This window comes from Onychomys torridus, chromosome 3, assembly GCF_903995425.1.
Source record: "Onychomys torridus chromosome 3, mOncTor1.1, whole genome shotgun sequence".
NCBI lineage: Eukaryota > Metazoa > Chordata > Mammalia > Rodentia > Cricetidae > Onychomys > Onychomys torridus.
The window spans coordinates 86,683,724-86,697,894 of NC_050445.1; the positions used below are offsets into that span (position 1 = coordinate 86,683,724).

General features: G+C 39.4%; 1 protein-coding gene and 1 pseudogene across 3 annotated transcripts in view; one reads left to right on the forward strand and one right to left on the reverse strand.

The window, feature by feature from the left end:
- The window catches only part of Tafa1 (TAFA chemokine like family member 1), a 530,212-nt gene that overhangs the window by 441,392 nt on the left and 74,649 nt on the right, over positions 1 to 14,171 (forward strand). The window lies entirely within an intron of this gene.
- On the reverse strand, positions 6,004 to 6,104 carry LOC118580937 (annotated as a pseudogene).

Sequence of the window (14,171 nt, forward strand, 5' to 3'; positions counted from 1 at the left end):
TAATCATCATATAATTTAAACAAATTAAAATGTATTTTAAAAAGAAACACAGCTCAAATGAAATAGTTCCCTGTGACCCAAGATAAAAACAAAAATGGACACCTCCTAGGGTCCAGTATGGAGTATATGAGTACAAATAACTTAGTTACAGTCTTTTGAGAGAGACCAAACCAATTACGCTGGACTTACATTCCATACAGTCCATAGAAGGATCCATCATACCTATTTTTGAATGAGTGCATCTAGTAAGTATATAATAAGCAAAAGTTAATGAACAAATAACAATTAGCAGATAGAAGCAGCAAAGAGATCACAAAGCATCAACAGATCAGGAGTTCATGGCCTGTGGCAGAGATGACTGGAGTAGTCAGATTGAGAGAGCAAACAAAGGTACCATCATCAAATTGGAGATTTACAAACATTCAGGAAAATCAATCAGAGAAGTTGAGGCCATCAGCTGGAGTACCCTATTAAGGAACTCCCTATTGAAATTTCTGTCGCCAGACAGTGGTGGTGCACGCCTTTAATCCCAGCACTTGGGAGGCAGAGCCAGGTGAATCTCTGTGAGTTTGAGGCCAGCCTGGGCTGCCAAGGGAGTCCCAGGAAAGGCACAAAGCTACACAGAGAAACCCTGTCTCGAATAAGAAAAAAAGAAAAGAAAAGAAATTTATTTGAAGAGCTTCCCATTTCCTGATCTTATCTCTGATGTTATTATGCCATGGGATAAACAGAGTAACCTCTATTGGAAATAGTTTGTTTTCTTGCTCAGGGATATAGCCACTTCACTGTTTGTCTTTCTCTCTGACACAGGATTGGGGGACCAGCCTAGGTTGGAGGGACCTTTAAAATAAACATGCTTGGGACTTAAAGTGCAGGGTCTCCTCACTGTCAGAGTCTGCTTTTATCCAGCTTAAACACAACTTTCTATTTACCAGTATAATGCAGCTTACTGTATATATACAGATCCCACACAATGCTTTTTAGCTATTCCCATCATCTGCACTGTGCTTAATGTGCTGAATCTGCAATCTAGTGGAGATGACTATATGAAGAGCAATTGAAGCGTTGATTGCTGTAGCCCTTCCATAACTACAACCACCATGGGTTTTGTGGATACTATAGTGATAGACAGAGCACAAGTTTCCTCCTAATGTCAGTGGGAATGAAAATGGATTTCAGTTACAGTAATCTGGTCTCAAGATGGATACAAAAAGCCTTTCTTCCCCTGGAGTGGTTCCTTCTGTCTATGGTGTCCTTTGTCTCAGCATGCTTCTACCCCTGTCTATCTTTGCTTACCTCTGGTTCCCTTCTCACTTCATGCCCAGCTTTCCAGGGGTTGCTCTTGGCTGTTCATGCACAACGCATTATCACCTTTGAAGAAAATCAATTGCTCCTAGAGCAATTATCAGGACTTCAGAAAGAATGTGAAAGCAAGAAACGTGTTCTGTGCAATAGCAGTAAATGGTAAATCTTTGATAAGATGGAATATATTTTTGCTATTGTAAGTTACATTTCTGAAGACCTTTGGGAAATTCAGAATAGGATGACATATAAAAATAATGAGAAAAACACTTAAACTTACTTTATATTTTCCTATATCTTTAAATAGTTATAAATATATGTCTACAGTTAATTTAGAGAAAGTGAAAGTTAAGTTTAACCAATATATAACCTATCCTAGGTAGATTCTGCAGGAAGGAGTATTTTAGTTACTTATATCTAATTATCAGAAGTTTTATCTTATGTCTTACTACAAGAAAGCCCATTGGCTCAGAGTGAAGTGAATAAGCCTTTGCAGCTTCCTAGTCCACTCGTGTTGTATCTTAAATAACACTTTCCAGACTAAATCATAACATGGGTGGACCTCTTGTCATTGTCAGGCAAAGTGGATGTCCATGGCACATACATACTTTTTAGCACTCTTTGGGAGGAAATATATACTTTTTTTTAATGAATGTGGTTCATGGAACACTTGGTGAATCCCAAAATTGACAAGTACTAAAGTAAATACAATTCCAAAAGCTTTTATTCTTATTTAAATGATCTCCTTTAAAATACTGATTGAATTCTTGTGGGTACTTGGAGTCGCTCTCTCACCTCTTTGTGCAGTATCCCTTTAGTCACTGGTTACATGTTATTGTTATAAATTTAGCTAAAAGGGCATCATAGAATTTTCTAGCACACAGGGGTGCATAGATTTCTATCTAGGGTGACACATTGATCGAGCCAGCCAGTAAATTAACAACAGCAGAACACCATTAAATTTTAAACTTAATTGCCTTCTCCTCTTAATTTCTATGGATATGATCAATAGATGCCAGAGAAAAGTTGAAGGAGTTCTTTAGTGAGTATCACTTCCCGGAGCATAATGTAAAAACCACTGTTTCATTTCAGGCTTGATACCAACAACTTGCCATGCAGTGCAATCACTTTGAAGGCTTCTGACAAAGGCTTCACTTTACCCAGTTTTGATTAGCCTGTTCTGTAGACACACAAATGGGAGTTTTATTTTTCAATCAGTTTGGTGTTCTCTCTGGACCCATCCCTAGCTTTCCCTGACTGTTGACTTGTATTGCCTCTTCTACTCCATCTCTGTCCCCTATAAACCCATTTCACATTCCATGTTGAATTTTGATTTGAATCAGTGCCTTGTAGTCAAGATTTTCACAAAAATTATAGCTTGGTATCAGTTTGGTGTTGAATATACCCAGAGACGTAGGAATAAGCCCTGCTGATTGATATTGGGTGTTATACTTGGTGGAGTCATATGTACATAAGGAAAACATTCAAAAATCCCAGGCTTATATTCAGTTTGCAACTTAGTGGAAGTAAAGTAGAAATGTGAATGCAAGAAGCATATAAATGTCAAATTAAGACAATTTCACATAATGAAATTATCACAGGTAAAGGGATAGAGAGTTGGCAGGAGAGCTGTCTTTTAAACTTCATGGACAGAGAGGGCACATTCTAAGTGAAAGTGAGAAATGCCTATAGCTCTAGCTCTAGAGGAATTTGGTGCTGGTAGCCTCTGCAGGCCTCTTCAAATATATGCACACACACACACACACACACACACACACACACACACACACACACACAAAATAAATATTCAAAGTAAAAAATGAATGGGTGAGAATGACTGACCGGTAAAAATGTGCTGTGGTTAGCAATATCAAACAGGTTACCATTTCTAATACAAATGTGAGATATTTGGAAGAATAGTAGGAAGCCATTTCTGTCTGTCTCCCAGAGACAGGAAAATGTGGCATGGTCCATACATCATTGAGAAGTCTCACTTGTGAAGTAAGAGGGCTTGTAGAATACAGACAGACGTTGGGGTGTTTAAGCCAAGCAACAGAATTTCCTGTGAGGACTGTAATGTATGACCTATTTGAAAATAGGAGTCCACATCTGCTATTGGGAAGGATGGATATGAAGTAGGACAATGAGGATCCTTCCTCCCTGCCCTATGTTATACAATTTTATTTATTAAGATATCAGATTCACGTACTTTCTCATCCCTGTCTTCCTGAATATGTAGAACTTTAGAATCTTGATTGTATTTGGGTGGCAGGAAGCTTTCAGAAGGACAGACCCAGGAAGTGAGTCATGATGCTCTCTATTCTCAATCCACTTGGCTTTTTATCCACTCAGAGGTATCTATATGGCTTACATTGTGGGACAAGTTTAGGGAAGCATAAAGAGATAGTAAGGTTTTATAGGGGTTATTTAATATTGATCTAAACAGAGATAATGGGGAGAGGGGGTAATTCTATGAAAAATATCATCTTTGTACCTTGTGCCTGAAACCACATTCAATGTGCTGATGATCACAGGTTGGGAAGACAGAATCTCAGAACTGTGGACCTTCCACATCTGCACACATCCAGTTATTTTAGCTTCAGCAAAGACTAACTTGATGTTGCATTGATTGCAGACCAATACACTGGTGTTTCTTTGCAGATCTCATGATAAACCTAGGGCCTTGTACATGCTAGGCAGATGCTCTGTCACTGAGTTACATCCCAAGCTCCTCAGTGACTGGGAGTTGAAGTCTCTGTGTAAACTTTCTGAGCACTGTTCAGTTCTTGACAGGGGGAAGTGAAAGAAAAAATCCCAAATAGCTGTAGCTTAAGTCACCTAGAAACTTCCATGTCAAATGAAGTCTAGATCCAGATAATTCCTAGAGCAGACTGAAGGGATTCTACTTGGACTATAGGCCTCCTGGGTAAGGTGGCTACTCTACCTCTATCTATAAGGGTCCTATTCCAACCAATGGAAAAGAAGGATGGCAGAGGGCATGACTTTTCCCTTAAGGACAATCATTTCCACTTACTTTTCATTCTGCCCTATTTTAGTCTCATTAATCTGCTTACCTAGAAAATATCATCTGTTACCAGGAAACTGCAAATCTAGCTAAAAGCTAGGCAATAAGTTACTATGAGAGGAAGATGGTACACTGAGGAGAGAGAAGAGAAAGCAAGTTCACCAATAAGTATATTAAAGACTAGTAGCTGCCCATCTGTTGGGGACTGATTCTGTTGTGTAGCTTTTCTGATAGTATCAACTTTGATTGAATATATAAGGCTTTGTACTTGAACAAGCTGCCAAATAGTCTAGGTATTTCCAGACGTATTGTAACTTTTTATATTTCCTGGAATTCTAGAATTGCACAAAGTGTGGGTGAAGTAACATGTTTTAGTGTGTAACAGAGCATATTTACTAAAATGAGACCATATAGACTAGTCCTGCGACACAGTAGTTGGTGACGGTCCAGATCAATGGCTCATCCCTTTGTTGCTTGAATTCACATAAAGTAAGCATTGAAAAGGAGAAGAAACCCTCACCAAACTACTACAGACTCCTGTGTTTTAAGCCATTTAAATTTGAAGATTATTTTCATAGCCTATAATCATGGATATAATATATACATGTTATCCATATATAATTAGATAGATAGATAGATAGATAGATAGATAGATAGATAGATAACTATCCCTAAATTATAAATACCACTATCCTCATTTTAGAAATATTGAGATAACTGGGTTGGGGATTTAGCTCAGTGGTAGAGCACTTGCCTAGCAAGCACAAGACCCTGTGTTCGATCCTCAGCTCAAAAAAAAAAAAAGAAAAGAAAAGAAAAGAAATATTGAGATAAAACTACACTCTTGAAACCTTATGTGTTGGCCAAACATTCCTTAATACATTGGGTCTCACTTGAAGCTATCCCCTAAGAGTTATGGTTAGATACTTAGGGTTTTTTGTTTTGGTTTGTTTTGGTTTTTTTTTTTAGGGTTATCAGGTTATCCGAATTAATATGTTTGCTAAAATTGGATAATGCAGAGATAAAATGTCAGACCTAGTTAGAATCAACCTTGTGGGAGCAGAAATAATGTATGGTCAATCAGAATGTTTATCAGTGATTATTCCAGTTAGTATACTTTCTCTCTCTCTCTCTCTCTCTCTCTCTCTCTCTCTCTCTCTCTCTCTCTCTGTGTGTGTGTGTGTGTGTGTCTATGTCTTGTGTGGTGGTGGTATGTGTGTATGCAGTGTAGTGTTTGTGTGTGATATGGGAGTGTATTTATATGTATAGTGTATGTGGGAGGTATGAGATGAGTATATATGATGTTTTTGTATATGGTATGTGCATGTGTGTGTTGGTCGTGGTGGTGTATGTGTGTAAAAATGTGTGGTATATATGTGGTGTGTTTGTGTAGTGTATATGTGCTGTATGTATGTGTTGTGTACTATCTGTGTGTGGTGTGGTTTGTTTGTGTGTGTGGTGCATGTGCATATGGTATGTGCACATGTTTTAGTAAAGACTTAATGAATAGCCCCTATGTTTATTTAATTTTGAGACAGGATCTTATACAGGGTCTTCCAGGCACAGTCTGGCCTGGAACTCACAGAATAGTCCACACTGACCTCAAATCCATAGTAGTCCTTCTGACCTAGCCTCCCATGTGCTGAGATTACAATAGTAACCTACTACTCCCAGCTAAAAATGTGAAACACTTCACAGATTTGGCTGTCATCCTTATATAGAGGCCGTGTTAATCTTTGTATCATTCCAGTTTTAATAACTGCACTGCCAAAATAGCTGTGTCTTTTGAATAGTAAAGATAACACAGTCTTCTTGCTGTGATGATGTGCAAGATACAATTATGCAGTCATGCTTGAATTTTCCTCCAGTGCTGCAAGCCATTGCCAGTTTTCTGAGGTCTTGATTCATTATATCGAAAACAAGCTGAAATGATATGCTGTGTTTTATAATAACCACCCAAAATAATCAATCTCCCCAAATCCATGTGCTAGCATGTTAATTTTCAGTACAAGGTAGCTGAGCCATGATTAAGTCATGTGGTCCCACCTTCAGCACATGAATGCTGTTGTAACTGTTTGACTCCATGTTGCTTCTTATGGGGGGGAGGGGCAGGGCTTGAGACCATGGTATTCCTCCTCCTCAAAGGACACATCAAGAGGATTCTTGCAGGATATAAGATGGACTCTAAATTTTAAGAAAGTAAACTGCAGATCCTTATACTTGTCTCATCAGCACTGTTTATCACAGCAATGCAAACACACCCACACACAACACACCCACACACAACACACCCACACAAACACACCCACACACAAACACACCCACACACAACACACCCACACACAAACACACCTACACGCAAACACATAAGGTTTCAAGATTTCCTCTAACTTCAAATTTGCAATCAATCCAAGCTTTGAATTTGCTTATACTATGATAGTACAAACTAAACCAGTGATTTTTGAGCCCTAGACTAGGCAGGAAGTGACACATCAATGGTGTGTCATATGTAAAGATCATTTTTTTTTCTTTCAGTCCCACCTTGTGACTCTGAGACTGTATGTTACACATTTGACTTGGAGATGTCAAAAAGATGCATGGACAGTATTTTTATTTGTCACAGAGGAGACAAGTTCCTCTTCAGCCACTTGGTAAGAGGCTTTGCTTCCCCAGCTCTGCTCCTCCCACTCAAGCTGAGCATCCCTGTAGCTGGGTTCTGTTGGGGCAAAAAAGAGCAAAGGAAACATGTATCAGTCACAGGAATGCTTGTTATCCATTCCTATCAAGGCTTGCCCAAGAGGGCACTGAAACAATTGGGTAAAATGAAGATTTGAGATTATCCGAGGATTTCAATTACAGTATTTGTGCTCCTTCAGACCCCTATTAACATCCATAGCTGGTGTGGCAATGCTGTTGAGATTTATAAGGCTACCTCCCTGGTAACTGCATCCAACCTGGGGTCTACATAATCAGTACTCTTCTATTATCTTCCAATCTGGTTTCTAAGAGAGACATGTTTGTTGCCTGCTCAACTTAAAAATGACTGCCAACTCAGCAATAGCTATATCATTTGTAGTAAAAAAACGAATCCTACAAGGTGTCAAATGGCTCTTTGTCAAAGTGGTTAGTTCCTTGCAAAGTCACAGGGGAGGACAAAATATGGAAAAAGCATAATTTATGCCTCATTTATTGCTCACCCTCAGGAATGGCTCTCTCATTTCATGTTTTTGAAAAGTGAGAGAGATAGCCAGTAAGACAGGAAAGGTTACAGTGACTGTCCTCAGGAGCAGGGGTAGGAACAGCTCCACTCTGCTGCTGGCCAGGCCACTGGCTTTGGTATAAGATAATTTGGATTCACATTCTGGTTCTGCTATCTTCTAACTTCAGTTGTATAAATTAATTACTTAAGCTGTCTATGTGCTTTAGTCTTTTTAATCTGGGAAACAGAGAGGCTTCTGCCACCTGTAGGAACACTTTAAGGACTGAAATTCAAAAGTATGCTTGGAGTCCTTGCTGACAGAATTAGTGTCTTGATGATGGTGGTAGGCACAAGGCACAACATGGGGTAAAATTATTTAGAACTAAATACCCATGCACAAGTAGAGCTGGAGGGATTGGAATCCAATGATGGTATTAACATTGACACCCTGGTTGCAGAGTTGTGCTGTAATTAAGGGAACAGTCACTCTGGTTGGAACATAGATACATAATACACAAATACTGTCCCCTTACTAGTTTCTCAATTACATGTAATTATCTGAGTAAAGTGTGTAAAACAGTTAACTGCTGACTACCTGGAAATCACTTAGGATTTTACAGTCAGTTAGTGATAATAACTTTTGGGTAAAGCACCCATTTGACTAATGGATTACTTTGACTGATGAAGAGGGGTGCATAGACATCAGTTTGGCTTTAAATAGAAACATAGGAGCCACTCTAGATAGTCTGATAAGATAGATATGGAATAAATGAATGTCATGCTGAGACATCTGACAGGATGGCTAGGGTAGGGCAAATAAAGAAATGGTTAGTAGCCCACACCGAAGAAAGCTTGAAGTAATTGTGAACCCATCCGAGTCGATGGTCCCCATAGCTTTCAAGATCAGACTGATTGATTGGAAAGAGCCCACAGATGTGAAGGCAAGCCACTGACCATTATCTCAGCCACTCAGGAACTCTCGAGTGTTCCAGCCAGCTGCTGCAATGAATTGTCTGCCAGAAAATCCCACCGGAGAATAATGGCTACTATTTCTCTTCCATCTTCCTTTGGTTCTGGGTGCCATATCTAAGCCAGAAACACACAGCATAACATTCTAGGAAGCATGGTTTTAAGGTTCTCCTGGTGATGAAGAGGAAATATAAAAAGGTATTATGGTGATGGATCATTATATTGATGTGAGTTAATGATAGACAATTCAACCTATCTGTTTGTATGGTCAGTATTTCTTTGTAAGAAGTCTTATTGTGAGGCGACACTGTTTCCAAAGTACAATTGCCCAGCAGACAGCAACAGTGATATTTGGTTTGTTTCCTTCTCTGGTGACATTGGATCATGGTAGAATGGTTGCCTCAGATAAGAGTCCACATCCATGTGCCATGGTAGCCTGAATTCAATCATGTAGCCCCATGCAAAGAAAATATCATGTCTTGACCCCTTCCAGTTTGATAGCTGCTCAGAACAGGGTTCATGGTGACCTTCCCTTCTTCACTCAGGCCCTATGTCTAGTGATTCTACCCAATAGTGTTGCTGTACATGGTGTTTATTTGTTTTCTTGAGCAGAATCTATAGTGGCTTATATGTGTGTTTGCATATTCTTTATCTCTCCTCTTCCTCAAACTATCATTCCTACAGATAGCATAACTTTTTCTTGACTTTTTTGTAATTATATTTTCAGGGCCTAACAGTACCTGAAACATGGACATGGTACAATAGATAAAAAGCTGAATAAAAGAAGGTTTCAGTGTTTTTTATCTTAGCCATTCTGACAGGTGTAAGGTGGTATCTCAGAGTCATTTTGATTTGTATTTCCTGGATAATTAGGGATGTTGAGCAATTCCTTAAATGTCTTTCAGCCATTTGAGCTTCCTATGTTGAGAATTCTCTGTTTAGTTCTATAGGCCATTTCTTAATTGGACTGTTGGGCATTTTGATGTCTAATTTCTTGAGTTCTTTGTATATTCTGGATATCAGCCCTCTGTCAGATGTGGAATTGGTGAAGACCTTTTCCCATTCTGTAGGCTGTCACTTTGTCTTATTGACTGTGTCCTTTGCTCTACAAAAGCTTCTCAGTTTCAAGAGGTCTGTAGTTGGAGTTTTCCTGCCTGGTCCAGAGTCAGGACAAATCTCTCTCACCCGCCAGGCCCATAGATGCTCAGACCCAACCAAGTAAACACACAGAAACTTATATTGCTTACAAACTGTGTGGCTGTGGCAGGCTTTTTGTTATCTAGTTCTTCTATCTTAAATTAATCCATTTCTATTAGTCTATACTTTGACATGTGGCTCGTGGCTTACCTGTACCTCACATTTTCCTTGTCATGGCAGGGTGGCTGGCAGCATTTGTTCTGACTCTGGGCCAGGCAGGAAAACTCCAACTACAAATGGCACCCAACATGTTGGCAAGAGTTTCCACCTAAAACCTGACCAAAAAAGATTCTAAAACGGAGCTAAAAACAGCTTCTTAGTTGTCTCTCTCAAGTTAGCCACAGCCTGACGGTTTGAGCTACTATTGCGGGTTCCTGGCATGTGCGTCTGACCTGCAGTGTGAAGGGAGTGAGGAGTCTACAAGCAGCACTTTACTCTGCTGCATGGTGGATTTAGCCTTTGCTAGTTAAAAAAAAAAAAAGGTTTCTGGGCTATGCGCTGCTTTGATAGAACTGCTTCTGATAGTTGATGGTACACAATGGCTCCAGACCCAGAGCTGGTGTAAACTGTACCACTGCCACTTTGGGAAGCTGAGGTAGGCGGAGCCAGCAGCCTCAGTGGTGTTTTCAGTCTTACAGAGAATCTGGTTTGTGTTGTCTTTGGGATTTTTAACTGCAGAAAAAGATTTGATCGTAAAAGCTGTTGAGTTAAACAAATACGTAAATTTTAAAGGTACCTTGACTTCAAAATTTGGATATAAGGATATGTTGCTTTGGAAAAGAGTCTCTGCTTTTGTTTCCATAGAAATCCAGAGGCTGTGGATTTGTTCCAGATTAAGATACATCAGGTTTGATCAGCCAAGACCACCTGAAAGGTCTCTGATGACACTATGGCCCAGATGATTCAACATCCAGAATGGTTTCAAGGCAACTGGCTCAGAGGTTTACCCTCATGGACTACTCCATAATCCTAAAATTTTCTTTGTGTCCCCATAAGATACAGCGCCCCCCTCCAGCAGGAAGTAGTAAGAAAAACTATGTCCAAATTCCCAGCTGACTTTGAAGATGGAATTGGCTCATTCCTTCTCTAAACCTAGGCATATTGTTAAAAGAAAAGGTTAAGAGATTCTTGTGTCCCAAATAAGAAGAGCCCTCTGGTGTGGGACAGAGAAAAAACAATGTTTTCTTTAAAGCAGGTTGATTATAAATGAGATCTCTTTCTAAAGAAGAAAAGGGGATATGATATAGATATAACAGGATTAAAGGGTAGATTAAGGAACTTACTTCTAAAGAGCAACAACTTGTTTAAAATGTTTTACATTGGTATAGATTTTAGTCTATTGATACAAACTTAAAGTTAATTTTGTTATACTGTGTACATATTTCTACTCATGTTTAAGGTATTATGTTTGTATAGCTCATTTTAAATTGTAATGGATAATTAAAAATAGATTAATAATTAGCCATCTATGATAATCATACTCATAGCCATGTTAGTTAAGTCTTCTATATATACATAGAGATATTTCAGATAGATAGGTAATCTTCAAATACTTCAAAGACCTACAGAATATGGCATTTAAAATATTTTTAAAATTTAGACTTTCTGGACAGTGAGACATGTCTGCTCCTGGCAAAACCGATTTACTTCAGAGAGGAGGATGGGCATTGAAGACACTTCATATGGAGTTTATCTTCACCTTGGCAAAAATAGCCATTTGGGCAAGAAGCAGTTCTTGCCTGGACTGCTTGATCGACTAGACATGCAGGACCCATACAAAGGTGACCACTAAACTTTGCTTGACAAAATGGTCCTTCAGGTTCCTGCTTTGCAGAGGAAACTGCCAGATATTCTACAGACACTGAGAGAGTGACTGAGAGACTCTAGCCCTGTGGGCTGAAGACAGATGCCCCAACTTTACAAAGGAACATTAGGTGACTGTCCAGGCTGCCAGCTGTCTCTGTCTATCCTGCAAGACTCCTGAAAGTTGCTTGCATCCTTCTCCCAGTTCTCAGGTAATATTATATCCTTCTGAGGTCTTTGATATGGTTGAAGACTAGATAGTTATAATTTCCTCAATTATGATAACAGGTAAGTTAGTTATAAAACCTTAGACTCACAAATATAAGATAGATAGGATATGTTCTTTAATAGTATAACTGTAATTCTTGCTTGATAATTGTTTTGTTGTCTATAATTGTACTATATACAAGTTAAAACCTTGCTTTTTGAAAAAAAAATGAAAAGGGGAAGTGCTGTGGGATGTTCTGTATGTTAAACGTGTTGCTCTGATTGGTTAAAATAAATAAAACGCTGATTGGCCAGTAGCCAGGCAGGAAGGATAGGGTAGGAGGGACAAGGAGGAGGAGAATTGGAGGAAGTGGAAGGCTGGAGAGAGATGCTGCCAGCCACTACCATGACAAGGAAAATGTGAGGTACAGGTAAGCCACGAGCCACGTGGCAAAGTATAGATTAATAGAAATGGGTTAATTTAAGATAGAGGAAGTAGATAACAAAAAGCCTGCCACGGCCATACAGTTTGTAAGCAATATGTTTCTTTGTGTTTACTTGGTTGGGTCTGAGCATCTATGGGCCTGGCGGGTAAGAGAGATTTGTCCTGACTGTGGGCCAGGCAGGAAAACTCTAACTACAGAGGTCCCATTGATTGATTGTTTCTCTCAGTGTCTGTGCTACTGGTGTTATATTTAGAAAGTGATCTCCTATGCCAATGCATTTAAGACTACTTCCTACTTTCTCTTCTATCAGGTTCAGAGTAACTGGATCTATGTTGAGGTCCTTGATCCACTTGGACTTAAGTTTTGTGCACAGTGACAGATATGGATCTATTTGCAACCTCTACACATTGACATCCAATTATGCCAACCCGTTTGTTGAAGATGCTTTCTTTTTTCCATTGTACAGTTTTGGCTTCTTTGTCAAAAATTATATGTTCATAGGTGTGCAGATTAATGTCAGGGTCTTCGATTCGATTCCATGTCAGTTTTTATGCCAGTACCAAGCTGTTTTTATTACTGTAGCAAAAAAAAAAAAAAAAAAAAGCCTTCAAGGAGGTCACCATGAGAAAAGTAGATATACTCAGAGTTTAGTGTTAAACAGTATGGATATAAGACAGTGTAGCTGGGCGGTGGTGGCGCACGCCTTTAATCCCAGCACTCGGGAGGCAGAGTCAGGTGGATCGCTGTGAGTTTGTGGCCAGCCTGGTCTATCAAGTGAGTTCCAGGAAAGGTACACAGAGAAACCCTGTCTTGAAAAACAAAAACGAAAAAACAAAAAACAAAAACAAAAACAAAAGACAGTGTAACTAACACCTTTAGTAAATAAAATGCCAAGACACAAGTCCTCACTACAATTTAAGTGTCAAGTCATCTCATAGGCACTTTCTGTAGCTTTTTATAATATTACAATGTCATTAGCAGGTATATGAATCTTATATAAAAATGAGTAATTAAATTGAAGTTCAAAACCACAGGAGCTTCTCTTTTCACCATTTTCCTCACAGTGGTGATTTGGCAGTATTGTCACACTTGACCATTTGAGAAGCTGAAGCTTGACACAAGGGTGGATTTCCACACTCATGCCCTACTCCTGGAAACTGCAGCAAACTGTCCAAACCACTCCTAGGAAGACATGAGAGCCATTCACTGGCTGCTGCTTGCTCCACAACTGGAAGCTTCAGCAGTAGTCTGAGGGAAAGGAACCATTAAGCTCATTAAGGCATGACCCTGGGGAGAAGATGCGGACCCACCAGCATGAGGTGGCTAAATGTAGACTCTGAGAACAGTGACTACACTGTTATCCTGGTTTCTCAAGTCTTCAGAAATTATCCCTTTAACTGCATTCTGAACCATTTCTGTTCTCCATGAAAAGAAGATTTAGATGGTGGTCAGACACGCAAACCAACCTACAAGAGACTATAACGAAGTGAACTAAATAAATCATCACTTCAACACAGTCTCTGGTGCAGGTTTAAAAAAAATGTAGCATAAGACAAAAGCAATGAAAATGGAAAAGATAACTGCAACTCTCGGGGTACAGTTCTGCTTACTGCATTAGTAGCTTTGTTTCCTCCAAATGGCTGCTTTCCTACTGACTTTTAGAAGTGTGGAGAATTCCTCCCAGCTGAGATGTGATCTGCTCAACCTATTACCTAAGGTCCTAACTCCTTGTCAGAATCATTCTGGTTCTTTGTGCTTATCCTAGGCATTGGGGTTGAAAGTCCTGCTCTGGTCAGATATGAAAAGCTTCTGTTCTTGTGCTTCAGAACAATGCTGGGGTCTCATTTTAAGGGGCTCAACCTTAAGCTATTCAGATGGAGAGAGCCCTAGTCTTCAGAGACCAGCAGCCATTTAACTCACTGAGAAACATGCCTGAAACTTCACCCATTTGTCTCAGAAATTGAGAATTGGGAACTTGGAACCTGAGAACTGGGAATTATGAAGAATTCATGTTTAAATGCCT